This window comes from Microtus oregoni, unplaced genomic scaffold (genome assembly GCF_018167655.1).
Source record: "Microtus oregoni isolate MIOR12 unplaced genomic scaffold, Mior012 000050F_001, whole genome shotgun sequence".
Classification (NCBI taxonomy): Eukaryota; Metazoa; Chordata; class Mammalia; order Rodentia; family Cricetidae; genus Microtus; species Microtus oregoni.
In genome coordinates, this window is record NW_024543225.1 from 761233 (window position 1) to 777898 (window position 16666).

The 16666-nt window shown below is 35.2% G+C and overlaps 1 protein-coding gene across 1 annotated transcript in view; it reads right to left on the reverse strand.

The window, feature by feature from the left end:
• Positions 1-16666, reverse strand: part of Il1rapl2 (interleukin 1 receptor accessory protein like 2) — a 597452-nt gene that overhangs the window by 99213 nt on the left and 481573 nt on the right. The gene's annotated exons all lie outside the window — the stretch shown is intronic.

Sequence of the window (16666 nt, forward strand, 5' to 3'; positions counted from 1 at the left end):
ATCAGGACCTCCACCTTTTAGGTGGTCTCTCATGGGATTGCTCAAGTGCTATCATTGTATAAGTCAACTTCTGCAACAAATCCTTCTCATATATCATTATGTATACTCCATTTATTTGATCTTATTAACAGTCTCCATTTCAGGCAAATTTCAATGTCTCTTTAGTCCATAAAAGCATTTTTCTTGTTTGCTCATAAGATATTAATATCTGCATAAAAGCATGAATTTAGCATCTTTTTGAAGTTCAAGAAATGATACCAAATAATCTAATGCTGCAATATGCTGACATCTTTGAACTAAGAGCACCTAAGAAAAATAGAACAAAGGCAGAGAATTTTCCTGGGCTTCATTCAGTTGCCTAAAGAGGGATTGATGTGGGATCCCCTCTGCGTGCTGTGAATAGGTTTTATTACCATTGGTTAATAAAGAACCTGCTTCAGCCTATAGCAGGGCAGAATGTAGCCAGGCTGGAAGAGATCTAGAGAGAGAGTAGGTGAAGTCAGAGAGAGACTATGTAGCTGCTGAAGGAGACAGGTGCTGAATCCTTACCAGTAAGCCACAGCCTCATGCCAATACATAGATTAATAGAAATGGGTTAATTCAAGATGTAAGAGCTAACTGGAAATATTCCTGAATCATTGGCTGAGCAGTGTTGTAATTAATATAGTTTCTGTATCATTATTTGGGTCTGGGCAGCCAAGAAATGAATAAGTATTCTCTACCTACAAGGGATCTTCCAACAGAAACAACATTGTCATGAAGTCCCTCCCTGGGAACCTTCAAAATCAAAAAATAAAATAAAATAACTTGGATCACGGGAACGGAGACTGGGGGTTGAAACAATAGCCACATCACTTTTTTCCTGGACAACTGTTCCTAGGTAATTTTTATCACCTGGGTGCTTTTTAATCTGCAAATAATAGCAACTTTTATTCCGTATATATTTCCTCCCTTTATCCTCCCATAACTCATCACCACATCCTTCTAGAATCCCAAGGGCCCTATTCCCTTTGTAGCCTAGAATGCAATACATGTTACAGTCATGTGGCCCTTCCTTGAGTCTTTATATTTTGAGATATGCCCATGTGAATACATGGACTTAATTTTTCCTCTCATTAATCTGCATTATGTCAAGTTAATTTGTAGCCATGCCAAATACCCTAGAAAAGTGGAGGCCCCTACATTTGGAAAATGATCTTTGACAGTATATTTAGTCTTTACTTACCTTCCTTAACTTAGAAACTGAGTTGTGTTCTTACTATCAAGGTTATTTATAATTCAAAAATTTAAAAATGAAGCATGAAAGAAGACATGCCATGATATATAGTGTGTATCATAACTTAGAGACTCATGTCATTTAGAGTTATATTCTGTTGTGATCCATCTTTCAGTATAGTTTCATATATTAAACACATGGAGGAAATCAGAGGCTAGGTAGGGTAATGAAAAAATTACTTTGTGTATCATATGCTAAGAAAAATGAGGAACTTTGCTAGAAGTTTTCCTTTGACACATTTGGAGGACGTGTTTTATTCCCCAGATAAATAATTTCTCCCACTTTTCCTGTCTGCTCTATTTTTTTTATTTTTGTGCAATAATACATTAATTTTTCTGCTTGTTTGAGAGAATTATTTAATTTATTTTAGTTGTAATATACATGCATATATATATATATGTACAGATATATATTTTCGTCTTTGCTATCTTACAGTCAGCATAAAGAAGATTTTAAAGACTCCTTATAATTTTTTAAAGACCTCAGTCATAGATTAAGAGTTAACGGCAGTCAGGAACTGCTGAAGAGGATAGAATCAGCTTTCACCAAAAATGAGCCCCTGATAGGGTATCCAATACTAAATGGTCAGTCCTAAGGACATACTCTTATAAGACTTGGGTATCTCCTTAGGATCCTCCACAGTCACTGAGAGGAAGTGTAGTTTGTGCTATCAGAGTCTTGCTCTTAACTCTTCCCACCACGGTTTTTACCCTAGTCTCTCCAGTAGAATCTATTTAGAAGATATAAAAAGGTAAGGCAAACAATGGCAAGAGATTCCAGACCCTAAAGAAGAGCAACTACCAGTTTGAGGTTCCTCAATACATTTCATATTCACTGTTTTTCATTTATATTAAATTCATTATTCAATTATCTATATGTTATGTTTTAGTATTGAATGTTAACTGATTAGACATGAATGTAGTATTTGTATTAACTGGTTTATGTTTTGTTGTTTGTTCTTTTTTGTATTTTTAGACAGCTTCTGGTTTGGGTCATTAATAAAAAAAATTGAACCACAATTTTTATATCCGGTGAGGAGTCTGGGCTTCAGAGTGTAATAGAAAATGTTTATTTTTACTTCATTTTATTTATTTTTCATTCTTTAAGAATTCCATGGATGGCTACACTATATTTACATTGTTTGTGCCCTTCCTATTCCTCCAATATCCCCCAACACCCTCTCAAGTTCATGATTTCTTCTACTATAATTATTGTTACATACATACAAACAAACATATGAGACCTTTTCACAAGACATCACCCATAGCTGAAGGCAATTAATGGCTCCTGAATGACAAAGAATCTATTCTCTCCAGAGGTGAGTCACATGATCCTAAAAGGTCAGCTGTAAACACATGAACATATGGACAACACCGAATAGTCTCAATGGGTAGCATTTCTTCTTTACAAAAGACCAGATAGTACTACATCCCTTACAAGAAGTTTTCTTCCAGAAGAGTTTCAGTTGGCAAATAGGCTATGATATATAGAAGTATTTGAATATACTACAGGATTGATGAGAATATTATTTTAAACCTGTATTTAAGTTTTTCACAGAGTATTCATGGGAACACAGTGCTAGAGGGAACTTTGCTTCCCAGGAGACATTTGTCAAAGCCTTGAGGCATTCTGGGGTGTCACAGCTGATGGGGAGTACTTGAAGTATTTAGCTGGTAGAGGTAAGTGGAATCATTGAACCACAAAAGACAGCCCCATTTGCCAAATAATTTTTCAGGTCCTAAATGTCAAAAGTGGTGACATATAATATCCTAGTCTGTGTATTAACCCTGCATCTAAACAAATATGAACAACTATATCTGGAATAAGGGCTGTAAAAATACTGCTTTGTCTTTGGTAGAATCAGATTATTCATGACATATGTCTTTGCTCATTCTCTAGGATTTAGAGATGAAGTGGGGACCCTAGAGACTTTCAAATAATATAGAACGGGCATAGTGGTTTAGATTTTGGATGGAGAACATACCTTACAATGCTTAGTGAATGAAATCATTCTACAGAGTTGTCAAGACTTGGATTTTATTTGTCTCCCAAGCGTTGATTATTAAGTGCTTCCTTCCACCTTCATGCTATTGAAAGATGAAAGAACCTTTAAGAAGTAGAGGTTATCTGGGATTTTTTAGGTCACTGAGGTACCTACTAATGAAGATAATTGTGGGATCTCCCAATCTCTTTCCCTTTTGTATACTATATTTGCTTCACTATGACATGACAGCCTCTGTCCACACACCAGGACTTAGGTTTAATTCACATTATCACACAAACTTTAGGTCCGATAATGTTCTAGGATATAAACAACTGTGAATCAAAGGAAACTTCATCTCTTTGCTAGTTGATTATCACAAGCATTTATTTGTTCGGGGGGAAAGGTAATCTTCAGTCTAACCCAGGGACGAACCTTGTCATCTGTAATAATGACCTTCCTATAAGATATACCCACTGATGTAATAATGGCACAAATGTTGTGGGAAAATAAATTACTTTTAAATTGGATTTAAGGCCTACTATATGACGTGGAACCCATACCTGACACTGCTAACGTGGCTAAGAACCTGAGATCAGTCCTGGGCCCAAGGGAAAATCTAGTACTATTATTAGTCTGCTAAAGGAATTTAGCAACAAATTAACTCCTAATGACAGATCGTTTTCCCCATAGATCAGTGACTCTCTCAAGTCTAATCAGAGAAACTTGTTTCTATAATAGATGGGAATTAACACAGAGACCCACAACTAGACAATGTACATTGTCAAGCTCTCAGTCCTAAGTAGGATGTCTTCATCAAACCTCTCTCCTCAGGGCTCAGGGGTTGGTGCAGAAGGGGAGGAAGAAAGAATATAAGAACCAGAGGTGATGGATGACTTCATAGCAACAATGTCTTCCAGACTCTTCAGGACAGATTTGTATATGAACTTATAGAGATTGCAGCAGCGCACACAAGACCTGCACTGGTTTATACCGGATGGAGTCCCAGCACTGAGAGGAGGATGTTCCAAGCCTAACAAAGGCACTATTGGCAATTGATACCTGTTGGCAAAGGGAATATCAGTTTCCTACAATAGAGTCTCTGGTGTAGGAGGTCTTTCTGTCTTTGTATTGCTTTCATTGGTTAATAAAGGAACTGCTTTGGGCCCTTGATAGGGCAGATCTTAGATAGGTGGGGAAAATTAAATGGAATGCTGGGAGGAAGAGGGCAGAGTCAGAGAGAGAAGCCATGGATCCTCCACCTGAGATGGATGCCTGCAGGCTAGAATCTTTCCTGGTAAGTCACTGCCACGTGGCGATTTACAGATTAATAGAAATGGGTTGAATCAAGATGTGAGAGTTAGCCAATAAGAGTCTAGAAATAATGGGCCAGGCAGTAATTTAATTAATAACAATTTCTGTGTGGTTATTTCGGGGCTAAGCTAGCTGGGCAGCCAGGACAAATAAGTGGGCCCTCCTCCAACTAGTCTTAATGGATATAACAACCACATCAGAGCAGGTCCGTCCCATGCATAGGAGTAGTTGGCTAACTCAAATATTATTTGTGGGGGAGGCAGGGGAGGCTTTTTGTTTACTTTTGTTTTATTTTGGCATTTTTGTCTTATTGTATTTTGGTTTGTGTTGATTTGTTTTGTGATTTATTTGTTTTAAAGAGAAAGATTAAAGAATATAAAGTTGGTGGGTAGGAAGCTTGAGAGGAGCTGGGAGGAGTTGGGGAAGGGGAAATGATTCAAATATATTCTATGAAAACCCCCCTTTTTAAATACAATATTTAGGCCACGTTTACAAATCCTGTGAGATTTAATATTTACATTAATGAAAAGGAGGAATACTTATCAGAAATTCTTAGAACTAGTGACATATTCCATGATACAGACACTTTGGTGACAACTTTCTCTTTTAAAATCATTACCAACTTTAAAATTTTCAAAGCACAGATTTGGAATCAAGAGAGAAATGAAAATATTTCTTTCATATTTTTCCTTTATACAAGAAAAAGACTTTTTAGTATGATATAAATGTTAATAAAAAGCTATACTAGCCAAATCAACAATAATAACAACCTAAAAAGTATTTGATTTCTTAATGGGATGCTTGCTTCACATAACATATAGCAAAAATAATTAAAATACTTTATAAATTATATTTAATATTATTTTAAGAAAAAAATGTATGAACCACCTGGTTATTAGTATAGAAATATGTGGTCACTAAGGCATTATGTCTAGGTATTTTGCTGTTTCTCTGATATACTGACTGGTACTAGAGAAAGAAAGTGAAAAATATGAAATTATAATCTAGTTTTTACAAACACTGTGCAGTTACACATTACTTTTTGCTTTACAATTATTTAAAAGGCTATTTAACTAACATTTCCTGCAATTTGAGTAGAGTAGCCTTACAATATCAATTCAAGCAAAGTCTAATATTGAAGCAATTTGCCGAAATTTATAGCAATAATCTTAATCAGGTCCCTCCAAAGAAACAGATGTTCAAGTGATATATTCTATTTGGCTAAAAAGATTATTGGGTAAAAGAAAATATGTTTTCCATGTTTCTTAGGTTAATCTCATTGTGTTTGCCTGTGAGAAGCCTTTAAATGGAATTTCATGAGTCTGACACCATGAAGAAAATGACAAATATTTTATAGATTCCTTGTAATGAACTCTGATAACCTAGGAGGATATGGTAACCACTCCTGTTTTGCAGCTGCAGTGGTTTGCATAAGAAATGTCCCCTAGTCTTGAGTATGTGAAATTAGTCCCTACTTGGTGCTTCTTGAGAATATTTAGGAAGTTCAGCTTTAATGGAGAAAGCTCTCCAGCACTGGGCTGGGAGTAACCTTTGGGATGCTATGTTCTCACCCTACATTTAGCTTGCTTTCTCTGCTTCTTTCTTGTAATAAAATATGTAATTTCTCAATTTCCTGTCCCTGATATCCTGCCTGCTGCTTATTGCTATGGTTCCCCACCAAGGAGGACCCATAATCCTCATGGAACTGTAAATGAAAATAAAATCTCCCAGAAGTCACTTTTTGTGATGGTGTCTTCTCACAGCAACCTAAAAGTAACTAATACATTGACAACTAATAAAAGACAAATTGTGTTTTAGAGACTATTTGCCACCACCAGCATCTTGTTTCAAACTTGTATAAAACAAAACTAATATGAATGAGTTTTAGTATTTTCTGTGATATTTTTGTAATCTTGAAGCTCATTACTCGTTATCAATGGGATAAAAACTTAATTGTATGCAAATTCTGTTTATAAACCAAGTGTAGAGACATAAATTTTGGAAGTTTTATTTTTATATGTGGAATCTTCATTTAAAATATATATATACATACATATGTGTATATATATATGTATATATACATACATATATATACACATATACATACATGTATAGACATACATACATATATACATATGTATGTATATATATACATATATACATACATATGTATATGTATATATATGATGTGAAACTATAAGTGAACTATGTGGGGGAAAATAAAGAGTCTTAAAGGAAGCTGAACAATAAATAACAATGAATAGAGAAGATAAATATTGTTTTCATTCATATGCATAAGCATCCATCCATATTCCCCCACATATATAATTTATATATTACATACAAATCATGAAAGCAGAGGAGTTACTATTAAGTTGAAAAGGGAATCAGCAGGAGAAAGCAGGAATGGCTAGGTAAGTATAAATAAATAAATATAAGAAAAGTACAATTATGTATTATGCACATGTATGAAAATGTCATAAAGAAGTCTATTATCTACAAACCAAAGATAAAATAACAGTTTTTGAAGGCTTCTTCTAGAAATATGGAACAGATATACTTTTCCCTTTTTCTCTCACTAATTACAGCCAAGGTATCTGGTTATTTTGTATGAAATATAAAAGCGGACTATGAAAATAAAGAGAAAAACACTTAGGTCTTATTATGTCATGGTACTAGATTTTTAATAAATGAGGCCTTTCACCACTGCCAAGTGATAATGAGGCAATTTCTACAATGGTGCTAATAGAAACTGTGGAAAAACCAGGAATTCACACTTGCCCAATAGTGAGTTGCTGACCCTCAATTTGAGTGTTAGTGGAAGATGGGTATGAACTCCACACATTTATCTCTACCTAAAAACATTGAGGTAATTTTCTCTTCCCTTGATAAGGGTGGTTTCAGATTAAGCTAGTCAAGACAAAAAGTTTACATAAAAATGTCCATGTTTTAATAAAAAATGTCTAGTCAAATAAAAAATAGGAATATTTCTAATTAAATGAAACCGGAGGTTCAACAGAGACTGATTCCAAAACGATAGCTGTTATAATGAAAATCTTGTATGCCTTAATAAACTAATTTGAAGCCTTAGAAAGCCCAAGAAAAGCTTTGGAAAATGTAAATTTGGGTTCTCTAAGTCCAAGGCTATTTTCCAGAGACTCACTTCCTCTCCGTTTATCTTCCTCCTTTTAGAATTTGCCTGAATACAGAAGGTTCTTTGGCTTGGACCCTGTTGTCAGCACAGGTGATATGCATCTGTATTCTCCTTTACTGCCTTCTTCCTTAGGGTTACCCAAATCCTGGGGGCTGCTTGTCAAGGACAGATACTCTTGGCCATTTCTCCCCCTTTGGGACTTGCTAGAACCTCACCTGGGACCCTGCAGCCAGTATAAGTGACCAGAGTCTTGAGTCCTGTCAGCTACCAGACTGGGACTATCTACTTGCACTATCTGGTATTGAGACCTGGGACCACTACACCCTGTCAGGAGAAATGTGTTAGACTGTAGCAGAGAAATAGAAGACCTGAGATAGAGATTGTATCACCAAATATCAGATAAACAAGGGAAATTTAGATCATAACCATGCAATAAATTAGCCACTGACTGAAGATTGTAAGCATTTCTGCTCAAAGAAGTAATGTGATGTGTATAAAATAAACAAACAAACAAAACTAGAAAAACGCACCCAACAAAATATCCTCAGATGTATACAAATCCCAATACATAAATAAAATAGTACAAAAATTTCAAAGATTATTCCATCTATTAAAAGCACAAGTTCCTCAGTATTGGCCCCCAATGAGAATAATTCAAAAGAAATATTTTAATGAGGTTTAGAATAAAAACTTAAAGAATAAAAAGACATGAATAAAATAAGGAAGTCAATCAAAATGTGAAAATGAGTTTGAATTTTTCAGCAATTTCAAAGTAAAATATGCTGGAGATTAAAAACTGAAAAACCGTGGTGGAAAGCATGAGCAACTAAATAGATGTTGAAAACAGAGTTTAAGGAATAAAAGACTGGTGTGGGAAGTCCTTTGGTATTCATGTTGTTTTTATTGGTTAGTGAATAAAAATGCTTCTTAGAAATGTTAAGAAAATTACAGTGGAGGCATCTTCAGTAAAATCATAAAATGAAGATTGACAATCTAAAGTAATCTAACACTAGCTCAGAGAGTATAATAAATGGTTATTTATTTAGGGGTAGACTCACAGATCACAGTTTTCTGTATGAACTGGAGAACAGGAACTGAATCCAGCAACCAGGAGAGAGAGACATTGCAATCCATATGGCTGTATTTTTAGTATAAGAGACCCTGCCCAAGTGGACTGGTATCTTAAAGGCTATTGGCTGAAAGAGTATCCACAGCACCTCCCCTTTTTGTCTAAATAAGAGAGTTCTAAGCCTAACATAAAACTATATACAATAAGAACAAATATCAGGTAAAAATTAGAATTACAAACAGCATAAACAATATCAAGCAAGTAACCTATGCTAAATGTTTCAATAATTATACTATTTTAAGAAGTCAAAGTCTTATATTAGAAATAGCTTGGCCAAGTCATGAGAGGAAAGTAACTGTGACTATCTAGTCTTCAATCCCATCAAAGACCTGAGAAGGGAAATAATATTACTTGAGTAAACAGGAAGTATAATCAAGCATCTTCCAAAATGTGTAATAAGGACAGAAACAACTGGCTACCTAGGCAATCACCCAAAGTCTCATTTGCAACATTGGAGCAACCAACTTTGGCTAAGGCCTAGAGTAACTGACAGCCCTTTTTCAGCAGCAGGAAAATTTTCAGAACCATCTTACCCTGTAGATATAAACATTATAGCTACAATTCTTGCTATTTTGTTGCATATAATCTTGCTATTTTAGAGTTAAAACCTTCATTTTTATTTAGATAGAAAAAAGGAGGTTATGTGGGAATCCCCTCTCTATACTGGGAATACTATTGGTTAATAAAGAGTCTTCTTTTGGCCAATGGCTTAACAGAATATAGCCAGGCTAGAATTAGAATATATATATATCTGGGAACCTTACCAGTAAACTAGGAGCCTCATGGTAAAATGTAAAATAATAGAAATGGGTTAATTTAAGATGTAAGAGATAGATAGTAATCAATGCTAGAGTCATTGGCCAAGCATTGTTGCAATTAATATAGTTCCAGCATGATTATTTTGGGTCTGGGTGGACAGGAAATGAATGAGTAGGCTCTACCTACAATAAAATTTCCAAAACCTAGAGAAATTGTTGCCTATCCAGGTACAAGAGACCTACAGAACACCAAATAGACAAGAGAATTTGTCATGATATATTACAGTTAAAACATTAAAAACACAGAATAAGAATAGGTATTAAAAGCTTCAGTGAGAAAAGACATGACACTGATCACGGTAGGCTTCCTAGATTAACTCCTGACTATTCAAAAAGAACATTTAAAGCCAGAATGTCATGGAAAGTCCTAAAAGTCCTGAAACACCACAACTGTCATCAAAGACTATTATACTCAATAAAACTATTAAAATTAAAGGAAAAAATCAAAACTTTCCATGATAAAAACAGAATAAAGGAATTTATGACTAAAAGCCACTTATAAAAAGGATACTTGGAGGAATACTTTAAATTAAAGAGGAGGATAAACATATATAAGAGGTCATAGAAACAAACATTTGTAGGCTAGGAATCAAAAAGCTTTGAAGAAAAACTACAAAACCAACAAAATGACAGGGATAAGTACATATCTTTCAATAATTCCTGAATACTAATGGTCTCAATCCATCAATAAAAGATACAAATTAGCATACTAGAATGTTTAACAGGATCAATTTTTTTACTACTTCTAAGAAATATACCTCACCATCAAAAATAAATAATATCACAGAATTAAAGGATGAAAAAGGGGATCCCAAGCAAATGGAACTGAGAAAAAGCAGGTATAGCTATTGTAATATATGACCAAACAAACCTCAAATCAAAAGTAGTCAGAAAAGACAAGGAGGTGCATTTTACACTCATTAAATGAAAAAATCCACCCAAAGGATATTACAGTCATATACATATATGTACTAGACACAGGGGTACTCAGTTTCATGAAAAGACATTATTAGATTTAAAACTACATATTGGCACAAACTCAGTGCTAGAACGTGATTTCAATAACTCACTCTCAGCAAATAAACTTGAGAAACCCTGTTGTTAAATGACATAAATAAAATGAACCTAAACAAATGTCTACAGAAAACCCCCAAACAAATACAAAGGAATATACATTCTTCTCAGCAGCTGTGGAATATTTCTCAAAGCAGTCCACAAAAAAAAAGAACCTAAAGAAAGCCTTAAAAATGTAGGAAAATTGAAATGACATCCTGTATTCTATCTGACCACAATGAAATAAAGCTATATATAAACATCAATAGAAACTAGAGACAGTGTACCAACTCTTGAAGACTAACCAACAAACTACTAAATGATAATTGAGTAATTGAAAAAATCTAGAAGGAAATAAAAAAAAATCTTGGAACTGAATCAAAGTGAAAACAGCATACCAAAGTCTATGTGGCATAGTGAAGGTGGATGTAAGAGGAAGATTTATAGCACTAAGTGTTTACATTTTTTTTTAAAAAAAGGGAACTAATAATTCAAGTGATGAGACAGCCTACAGAATGGAAAAAATCTTCACCCATGTTACACATGACAGAAGGTTAGTATCAGAATATACAAAGAATACAAAAAAGTAAACAGTAAGAAAACAAACAGCTTAATTGAAAATGGACCATGGAGCTAAACAAAGTTCTCAAAATGACTTATAAACATTTTTTTAGATTGTTTAATAGTCTTAGTTCTATGGAAAATGAAAATAAAGCTAATTTGAGATTCTGTATTATCCCAACAAGAATGACTAAGATAAACAAACAATGACAATAACAATAAAGTATATAACAAATGCTGGCACAGACGTGGGGAGAGAACACATATTCACTGCCAGCAGGAATGCAAATTGATATAGCCACTATGAAAATCAGCGTGGAGGTTTATTAGAAAGTTAGAAATAGATCTACTACATGTTATAGCCATCTCTCTTATCTTAGTTAGATTTTTCAATTGCTATGATAAAGCATCATGACCAAAAGTACCTTGGGGAGAAAAGGGCTGTCAATACACACTCTGTAGATAAGGCAAGTCGAGGCAGGAATACAGGGTAGGAAACTGGAGACATGAACAGAAGCAGAAGCCATAGCCGAATACTGCTGACTGGCTCACTCAGCTTACTTTCTTACATAACCTGGGATAAACTGGCCAAGAGTGGCACCACCCATATTGGGCCAGGCCTTTCCACATCGAGCATTAATCAAGAAAATGTCCTATAGACCTGCCTACCGGCAATCTGGATAGAGTCCCCCCCCCCCTTTTTTTTTTTCAAATTAAAGTGCCTATTCCCACATAACTCTAGCTTGTGTCATGTTGACAAAAAAATCAAGCAGGGCACTACCCTTTGAAGTTGGACTACGGCTCAGTCCCTCTCCAATTCCAAGCCTGTTGGTTAGAGAAAAACCCAGAGTTTCTGGAGTTTCTGTCTCATGTCAAGAGCCATGATATGGGACAGAAAGAAATATGAGTTTAGAAAACATCTTTGTTTTCTTCATATCTATCATACTTTTCACTGAATATATCTATCATGCCTTTCATTGAATATATATGCATATATATATATATATATATATGATTAATGTTTTAGTTTTTCACAATGAACAATGAGTTTTTCCTGAAGTGACATTTGAAGTTTCCAGGAAGAAGATGGGGCCCCATAACAACAACTCTACCTGGTTGATATGACGTCATGATACTGATAGCGCTACTGCAAGACCTGTTTTGGGTACCAGCTGCACAAGACGATCCCAACTTGGTTAGCTGAAATGGTGCACATCTTGTATAACATTCTAGCCAGACCTCCACAAAATACTCAGAGACTATTTGCAATTTTAAAAGACATTGATCTTGAAATTTAACCATCATTTTACTTTCACAGGATCCCCCAGAAAGAACGTCGCCCCCGTGACAGCTGGAAGTAATTCTAGAGGACGAAGTCCCCTCTCCCAGTAAAGTTTGCCACTGGGTTTAGGGACATCATTTAGGGGTTGGGAGGTTGGGGGAGGAATTTTATAAGCTCAGGGATCATTTTGAAAAAAAAGAGGGATGATGGGATAATAGATTGGTAATTGTGAGTTACTGTTTTTAGACAAATATATTGGTACCCATTCTTTTATATTGATACAAAGTTAAATTATATTGACTATTGTATGCATGCATGTTTCTACCTCTGTTTAAAACATTTTTTATGTATTGACATATATTGTATTGATATATATATATATATATAGTGTATATTTACCATATTGCAGTGTACATTTCTACCTCTGATTAAGATACTTATATATTGTTTGTGTATTGATATATATTTACCATACTGCAATGTATATTTGTACATTGTTTATATTTGGAGGTCATTGTCCTCATTTGTTACACAGTTGTTTATAGTCTTAATCTTTAAATTAGGTATTGAGAATTATATAGATCAATAGTCATCTAAGTTTGTCATTTATAATTAGACTATTCAGGTTCTTTAGATACATAGAGATTATACTCAGTATAGATAGATAATCTTCAACCTCTTCAAAGAGCTGTAGAAATTGGCCTTTAATCTAACTCAGAGTTTTGTGGTAGTGAGACACAACTGCTCCTGGCAACACCGCTCTATTCCCGAGAGAATGTTGAGCACCAAAGACACTCCACCTGGAGCCGTTCTTTTTGGCAGAACTGGCCTTTGGGCAAAGAAATGCCCATACCTCAACCACTGACAGAGATACAGAGCGTGCACCAATGGATAAAACAGAACTGTCATATCCTGCCAAGACAGGGTAAGATAGTTTTGAAAAGTTGCTTGCCTTTGAAAATGGTATGTCAGTTATATTAGGCCTTAGCCAAAGTTGGTTGCTTCAACGCTGCAAACGTGACTTTGGGTGATTGCCCAGGTAGCTAGTTGTCTCTGTGATTTGTTGCATGGTTTTGAAGTTGTTTTACTGAACTTCCTAATTACCCAGGTAACATTATTTCCCTTCTCAGATCTTCGATGGGGTTGAAGACTATATAAATGTAGTTACTTTTCTCTCATGACTTGGCCAAGTTATTTATTATACAAAACCTAAGCTAGTTAGAATAGGATATTTGTACTTATTGTATATAATTTCACAGTAGGTTTAGAACTCTCTTACTTAAACAAAAGGGGGAGGTGTTGCAGGAGGTCCTTCCGGTCCTCCAGCCTATAGCCGCTGAGATACCAGCCCATTGGGGCGTGGTCTCTCTCCCTTTAAAAAAGCGGCTACTTCTCTTCTCGGTTTTTTTTTCTCTTCCTGCTCCATTTCCGGCGACTAGACTCTCCCCCATCATGTACATTCATACAAATGATTCTCTATCCTGCTATAAAGATATCTGCTCATTCATGTTTATGGCTTTTCTGTTAATAGTATTTAGGAAATGGAAATGACCTAGATGCCTATCAAGTGATGAATGGATAATGGAAATGAGGCACATTCACACAAGTCAATATTATTTAACTCTTAAGAAAAAAATAACTCTTTGCAGGTAAATGAATGGAGCTGGAAATAATCACTCTGAGTACGGCAACTTTGATCTATTTTGATGTATTTTATAACATTTTTGATATTAGCTTTGATATGTGTATTCCATTTTGAGCACCCTCAGATGCCAGAAAGTAAGCAATGGCCAGAGAGCAAACATTCCTCTACAGTCTCTGTTTTGAATACTTGCTCTGAATTCCCTCAACTGTGACTTGGAAATAAAAACCTTTTTCGGAGGTGTGGTCATTTGTAGTTTTTTTTTTATGCATCAGAAAAGGGCTTCCACATCCATGAATATAAAATAAGCAGTAACTGGACTTAATAGGTTATCAAAGATAAAAATGGAGCTAGGAGGTAGACATGTTGAAGAAGCTATGGGGAATTAGAGAATGGTGGCGGGAGATAGGATCCTATTTCATTGTATGCATATAAAAAATTCTTCAAGAATATAAACTATACAACTCAGCAATGATACTCATGAGCATATATCTAGGAGTATTTTAATGAAAAACTGAATTGTCATACATAAATATTTTTCCATGTATGTATATATTGACTTTATTCATAGTGACCCAAATCTGGAAACCTCCCAGATCGTTATCAACTGATAATGCTTAAATAAGCATTGGTACATACATACCACATACTAATACTAAACACTACAAGCTGGTGATTAATGGATAATGTAACTTGGATGACTCACCAGGGAAGTAGGATGAATGTAAGCTAGTACCAAAGATTAAACATTGTTAACACTGTCAATATGATATAATTACCTAAATAGGCTGTAATTTAGTGGTTTTAAGAGATGCGGAAGAGATGGGATCGAAAGAACTTGGCTGTTGCTGTAAACAGTAGCAAGAATGATCTTTATCAGCAGATCCCTGCTTGTGTCATGATAATGCATCAGTATTAGTATACTAAGTGAGATAGTGCAAAAAAATTGCCTCTGTAGAAATCCTAGCAGAAAGTACATAATATCTTTCAGTAGAAATATTTTTCTCTTAGTTTAAGGAATTTAAATCTATTTATTTTTACATTTTATTTATTTTATTATTATTGTATATGTGTGCTTGTATTTAATGTATAGATTTAAGAGTAGGCATATGTGTGCCATAGTGTGTAAGACATGGTACATATATGAATTCACAGCTCATCTTTTGGGGTCAGTTCTGTCCTTCTAAGTCTGGGCTTCATGAATTGTACTCAGAATGTCAGGCTTGCTCAACAAGCACTTTTACTTAATGAGCCATAGCGCCCATCCTTCATGTGTTATTTCTTACACTTAAATAAATGTGAGTATATAATTGTCTCAATAAGAAAGAATAATTAGAAAAGGTTTCTTTGCATGTAAAAAATGAAAATAAAGCAGCAATACAAGAACATTGTGATGCTTGATTTTATCTTTTAAGACATGAAATGATTTTACGTACTTGGCCTTGGGGAAATATAATGGATTTTTGAATGAGAGAAGCCAGGCACACACACAGACACACACACAGACACACACACACACACACACACACACACACACACACACACATATACATATGCTTTCTCTTTCTTGTACTTTGGAAGTAATTATTATGCATTCAGGAAAGTGCTAAAACTTGAGCCAATGGAATTCTAAAAGAAGAATGAAGACAAAATTGTCAACATGAGAAGTCTTTTTAGCCTATTTGTTTATCGAAAATAAGAATCTCTGATGTGGGATGCCCCTCTGTATGCTGTAAATATATTTTATTACCATTGGTTAATTGGTGGTGTAGGATGTGTTGCTTTCATTTGTTGAATAAAGAAGCTGCCTTGGCCTTTTGATAGGGCAGCCCTTAGGTGGGTGGAGTAGACAGAACTGGATGCTGGGAGGAAGAAGGCAGGCAGAGAGAGCTGTCATGAATTCGCCAGAGTCAGACATGCTGAATCTTTCTCTGTAAGCCACAACCTCGTGATGATATACAGATTATTAGAAATAGGTTAATCAAGATGTGAAAGTTAGCCAATTAGAGGCTAGAACTAATGGTCAGGCAGTGTTTAAATGAATACAGTTTCTGTGTAATTATTTTGGGGCTAAGCTAGCCAGGCAGTGGGACACAGCCCACTGCTTGTCTTACTACAGAGTGGCACCCAACGTTTTAAGTGGACTAAATCCACTTAAAACCTGCTGAAAAAGGTACTGAGCTATGTGGCTAACATAGATAAGAATAATGCGTTAATATAAGCTACAAGGTCTAATAAGAAGACTGAGCCAATGGGCCAATCAGTTTTATAACTTCTGTAGACCTTCTGTGTGATTCTTTGGAACCTAAAGACTGTGGGAACTGGGGAGGACAGAAACCCCAACAAGCAGCCCCTCATGTTACACTTCGGCCTATGACAGGGCAGGATATGGCTAGGTGGAAAAGCCAAACTGAATAAAGGGAGAAAGAATATGGAGTCTGGGAAATGCTAGCAGC